Genomic DNA, 6,449 nt, shown 5'->3' with positions numbered 1-6,449 from the left:
AGCATATTCTCTTCTTTTTCTGTAGGTGTTGAGCACTCTGCATTTGACTGACTGAATGACTAAGTGGCTGTGTGAGCCCGGTGCACCGGCTCACTCCGAGGGATCCAATTAGAAAGCTAGGAAAATGAAGATGGTCTTTTACTGAAAATGTTCTTTCCTCTGCACTTTTCCCCTAAGTGGTGTCTCTCTCTCTGATGGTCTAATAATTTAGGTACACAAAACAATGGAGAAAGAGAGAGAGAGAGAGGGAGATGAGTGATGAGAATAGAGTTGTCAGTCAACCATTTTGTTCACACTCTTTTTGGTGCACAGAATGTTCTTTTCCCTCCAGCAGACAAAAAAAAAAGTCTCTCTCTCTAATAGTTTGTTAATTAGTGAACACAGACGGGAGAGGAGGAAAAAAAAAGATGGAGGGAAGAAAAGCTTGAGCTTCTCTGAGAGCCTCCTGCTGAGCTTCAGATGGTCGATAGCACACAGCTGGAGTTATCAAGCCCACTTTCAACTGTGTCCTATCCTCTTGTCTCTCCCTTGCACACACTTACATTTTAAGGAAAAGCCTTTTTCAAACGACAAGGTAGACACATCATATAGCGTGTGGTCTATATTATCGAGCAAGTTGTATCTATATGTGCTCAGAGTTAAATATCAGTGTTAAACTCTTGTTAACACAGGGAATTGGCCGTTAACCTCCCAGATATGTCTTAGACAGGCCTGTGTGCTGTACCTTTAAAAATGATCTGCAGCCGCTGCGGCTTTTGTGCGTTAAGAAAATAAATCAGCCTCATGATAAAAGCAAAGGAGTAATTAAAATGAGCTAATAGACATTATTAGCCATTCATCAGCTGCTATAGCGTTCAAACTTCCCCTGGAGGCACAGCAATCCTCCCAAACAGAAAAGTCTTTGAAACAGGTAGCGTGGCATCTTCCTGAATACCAATTAGCTCTGCTTAGCTATCCGCGGCTCATCCGTGTGAATCATTTGACAACAGAGTAGCCTTTTTCCACGGCTGGGTAATTCAGCACAATGCCTGTGAAGAAGGTAGACAAGCGGCGCCACAGGGAGAATGTCACAGGTATTTGAGAAAGGTTAGACAGAGAAGAGAGCATGTTGCTATCATACACGGCATTCATCATCACTATTATACCGGGCAGTCACAGAGGGCTTACGTGTGTGTTTGTGTGTGTATGTAAGTATGCGTGAGTATGCATGTGGGTTGCCATGTGACTAGTGAGTGTGCATGTCTGTATTGTGCACGTGTGTGTGTGTGTGTGCATGTTCGCTGTGTAAGTCTTGGTATGCAAATGAGTTCCGTCCTTGATATATCTGCAGCATGCCTGCTATTCAGCCCGTCAGAGTTTAATGATAGGCCTGGATGTAAATGTCAACTCATCATGGTCTTATTTGATTTTACACCACTCTTTGACTGTCCTTTGTCAGGTATCAGCACCGGTTAAGATCACAGCACCAGAGGTGGAAGTAACTAATTACAATCCCCGTCATTACTGTGATTGAGCAGCGTTTTGTGTACCTGTACTTTTCTCTGTGTATTCTGAAGTTGTTTTTCCTCACTGAAGTAGGCCTGTGTTTTGACTGAAGTATTATACATTGCTACATTTTAAATCGCAGCCATTACAGAGTATAAATTTTATGTCCATAAGCACTTCATTCTTCACTCTTTATAAATGGCATCTGCATCAAACCTGTGCAAGCATCTGGAGGAAAAAATAAACTAACATTAAAAGTTAGCTGTTAAAATGTACCCATGATAGTGGCTTAGTTAAAATAAGCCAAAAAGCCATCCACCCAGCTATTGTATTACTGGTTTGCCTTTGTCTCGACATCTATCTACATTAGTTCATTAGCCTTGATAGCAACTTGGATAGCTAATAGCCAAAAAAACGTTACTGAATAACAGGGATAGGCATTTTCAGTTTTTCTCTTTTCTTATATAGATATGTATATATATATATATATATATATATATATATATTTTTTTTTTTTTTTTTTTATCACAGATCAAATAATGATATGAATTTCAGAATGGTATTTTTATAACACTCAACATAGTCTGTAAAAATGTGCAATATAAAACAGTGCATTTATACAGAAACAATAATAGAAGTTGATAATGCAGTTGTGGGAGGACAGATTCATGCTTCAACTGACTGCAATTTCCATAAAACCATGTTACCATGCCAATTAGCCTACACACCATATTTTTGTCTGGCATGTTTGTCTTCAACCTGCATTTTACATGGGCTACTACAGACTCGCAGTTGAGCTTTTTTAGGTGATTGAGGGAAAGACGGAGGGGGTTGATTAGAGAGGTGTAGAAGCAGAGTAGGGGTTTCTGGCACAACTTCACCTACTTCCAATGTGCATGGAGAAAGGAAAAAGGTCTAAAAAGGTCAAAACTCCAGCAACACTTGTAGTAGGCTATATAGAACAACTTTATTGTTAGACCAACGCGTTTCGGCTTCTGGCCTTCATCAGGGTCATCATGAAACACATTACAAACAACATTTAAATAGGGTAGCAGAAACAATTAAAAAAGGTTAAAAAAATCTGTACAAACTCAAATACCACCCCTTCAGATTCAGATTCAGATTCAGATTCAAAAACTTTAATGTCCCCGAGGGGCAATTTGCTTTGCAGACAGTAATCCAACACAATACAATACAATACATACAATACATCAAACACAACACAGCACAAGATCCATATCTCCTACACTGTCACCATGAATCATGGAAAAAAAGAAAGACGCAATGACATCCGGAATTATAGTTTGTTTAAAAAACCAATAGCAGATGGAACAAAGGACAATCTGTATCTATTAGTGCTACCTTTGGGGAGACTAAACCTCCGCCCTGACGGAAGCATCTGAAACTCAACATGTAAAGGATGTTGAGGGTCCAAAACAACAGTCTGTGCCTTTAAGATGGCCCTCACTTCATACAGGTGCTGAAGGTCAATAAGGGTAGCACCAGTAATCTTACAGCACAGCTTGACAATTTTTTCCAGTTTGTTCCTATTTTTAAGACTAAGACTGCCAAACCAGCAAATCATAGAAAAAGAAAGGACCGACTCAATAAAAGAAGAATAGAACATTTTCATCAGTGTCATGTCCACATTAAAGCTTCGCAACTTCCTTAGAAAGAACAACCGTCGATTTGCCTTTTTACATATGGCATCTGTATTTGCATCAAATTTAAGCTTCTCGTCTAGGACAGTGCCCAAATACTTATATTGCTGCACTGCTAACACTGGCTCACCCTTAATCACACACGGTGCAGGGGCAGGGGGAAGGGGCCTCCTCCGAAAATCAATAAACATTTCTTTGGTCTCGGCCACATTTATTTGGAGGAAAGACTGGTCACACCAGTTAACAAATTCATCAAGGACTGGGCCATGATCTTGCTCCACACCCTGCAGAAGACTCACGATCACAGTCATCAGCATACTTAAGGACAAATCTTGATACATGATTGCTCTGGCACTCATTTGTATATAAAACCCCTTAGTTGCACTTCTCCAGTTTATGACCCAATATGGTACCACCCATGCCCCTTATTGGACACTCCCCTTGCCTCTCTGTCAGTCTGGGACTACGATAGGCCTGAAGCCACATGACCATATACCCAACCCATCTTTGTAGTTACCCCATTGGCTGACATGTGTGTGGATGGATATGATTGGTTGTCTTTTATTTTGTTTACCATGGTTGATTAGAGAGGGAAAGTGAATAGGTGGGTAAAAATGGGCAAGGAAAAAATAGTTGGTGAGGGAGGGAAATGGTGAGTAGAAGAAAAGGGATGGTCTGTACAGAAATCACCACTACATCATTGTGTTGATTCATGCTTTTTTTTGCTTCTGCACTTTTTTTGTGTGTGTGTTTTTTAGCCTACAGTTTGAATACTTTTTGCATTGCACAGGAAAGATCATAGGTGACAGTTCTTTTATGTAACTGAGTAACTGTACTCTGTGTACAGCTTAGATTTAGAGGGCACTCAGAGTGCAAATTTCCACAAACGCTGAACAATTCTCCAACTTGCTCTTATACCAAAAGATATCATTCCTATAATTTAGATTGATTTATTGACCCAGCACAGAAACCCTTAGGATTTGACAGTCTGTATCTCTACTAGTTTCATAGTCATGGCTAAAAAAAGATAATTGTTTAATGGCAGAAATCCCAGATCCAGATCACCACCAAAATCTAATCAATTGTTCCTTGGCCCAAGGCCTATGTCAGCCAAATTTAGTGGAAACATAAGTGTTTGAGATATCCTGCAGACAGACAGACAAAAAAACATAACGGGACAAAAACATGACCTCCTTCGCGAAGGTAATGAGCTACATTTGACTTTTGCTTGAGATTTTTACACCAGTAATTATTCCTCTAATTAAGTACGATTTCGGCAAAGTTGAGGTTGAGGAGATATCCTGGTACTCTTTCAATGCCTGCTCAGCACAAGGACGATAAAACTGAATATAGAGATCTTATCCGATTATCACACAAGAATAATATCAACCTACTTCACCTTCCATCAAAACACCAAGACCACAACAGACAAGTATGATAAATAACGCTTTAGAGTACAGCTTTTTCTGTAATTGCACTAGTAATAAGACCTAATAAATAAATTTGACGGAGCTGATTACATATTTGCATACAATAGGCTTGTGAATCTCTTTTCCTTGACTGAATATTTATTACACATTTGGTCACAGTACAACACTGTCTTGGCTACTTAAGGGAAAAATAATGTCCAATCTCCTTTTTCCTTTCAGTTTTAGTAGTTTCTGGATAACAAATCAACTAACACCTCATATATTTTCTCACTGTCTACTTATCCTCTAATTGTGAACATGAGCACGATGCAATGTAAAGGATTAATAGATATTAGTATGAGTAGCATGACCATAGTAGTATGGCTTATGTTAATAGAATTCCAGACAACACATTCATTTATCAAATGAAATGAAAATAAAAAAAAAGCGTCCCAAAGAATTCAAGCATGTGAAAGGACATCTTGCTAAGAAGATAATGACAGCCTGCGAGGTCCATTTCGAGGGCTAATCTTTGTTCCTCAAATCAAACATAAAAAGGCAATTCGCTGTGTTAATGAGCTCAATCGCTCTTCCTAAAAGCTTCAATAATTCATTTGCTCCCAGATCGGCAGACATCCATAATGAATAACATCCACAGTGAATTATTTACACAGTCATCCTTCGTGGCACAACTTAGTGACTGACACTGAGTCACCGAGTGTGTCTGATGGTTGGTGGGGAGGTCATGTGTGTGTGTTGGTGTGTATGTGTGCATGCAAGTGTGTGTGTGTGTGTGTTTGTGTGCATTTCCTACTGAGATTGGACTCCATAATGGATTCACAACTGAGCAGTAGTAGTGACATCCAGTGTGCAGAAGAACACTACAATGGCTAATTACAGCAGTTAGCGTGTAGTGTCAGCTCCCCCATCAGTGCGGTGGAGGTACATACAGCAGGCTATATATTGTGAATCCATTATGAAATTAGTTATGGGGAATCTGGACCTAAAAAATTACAATAACTGAACAAAAACAACTGCTGTGTAAACTGTATCTGTCAGTTGCAAGGATCCAAATAGACAACTCATGATTAAAACAAATATTATGACTCAATTGTACACCAAACATATTATGCTGTCCCTCCTCTGCTGACTCAAAGTTCATGTTACAACACATTAGGGAAGTTTGTGAAATGCATTCCAGCTATGTCTTGCAAATCTTGGCTCCACACAACAATATTGGCCAATGCTGTAAACTTTGCCCACTCCCCAGAGTTGAGTCAATAAATCCACCTGTCACAGCTTTCAGGCTTCAGTTCTAGCGGAGAGAAATTAGAATTCAACAGCCATGGCAATAAGAGGAACATTGATTTATTTGTGCTCACTAGCAGGTAATTGTATTATAATAGACTGAGAGTATGTGGCTGAACCCTGTACAAAAAATGCATGGAAAGATATATAGCTGTATATAACCATGGATATGCCTGTTTGTTTGCTTGCAGTCGTGTTCCCCTCCGCAGCTCAGGATGAAACTACGACTGAGAACTGCACCACCTCACACACTCAGCACTTTGAGCGTCTCTCAACTGAGCTCAAGGTAAAGTATGGGTGTCTGTCTTGCATGTACAGCAGCTCACACTCTGTTTACAAAAACCCTCCTCCAGAATGGATCATCTATCTTTGAACCAACTCCTGATGGAGGTGTTTAAATTTCTGTAATTTGCTTTCCACGTCACATTCTCAGAGAGGGAGAGGTGAGGAGATGACAAGTGCACAGATTGAAGTGTTGTGTCTGATGTTGCCCAACAGGAGGCAGCAGAGTGTGGCGAGGCCCTGCTGTCTCAGTGGAGCACAGACCAGACAGCTGCACTGCTGTACTCCATGAGGACTGTCGGTG

The sequence above is a fragment of the Centroberyx affinis genome, unplaced genomic scaffold, assembly GCF_046629955.1.
Source record: "Centroberyx affinis isolate AG114_WGS23_722 - 3 ecotype Tasmania unplaced genomic scaffold, CSIRO-AGI_Caff_v1 ptg000462l_1, whole genome shotgun sequence".
In the NCBI taxonomy this organism is placed as follows: Eukaryota; Metazoa; Chordata; class Actinopteri; order Beryciformes; family Berycidae; genus Centroberyx; species Centroberyx affinis.
The sequence above is the reverse complement of the archived record's forward strand: the minus strand, read 5'-3'. Positions refer to the sequence as shown.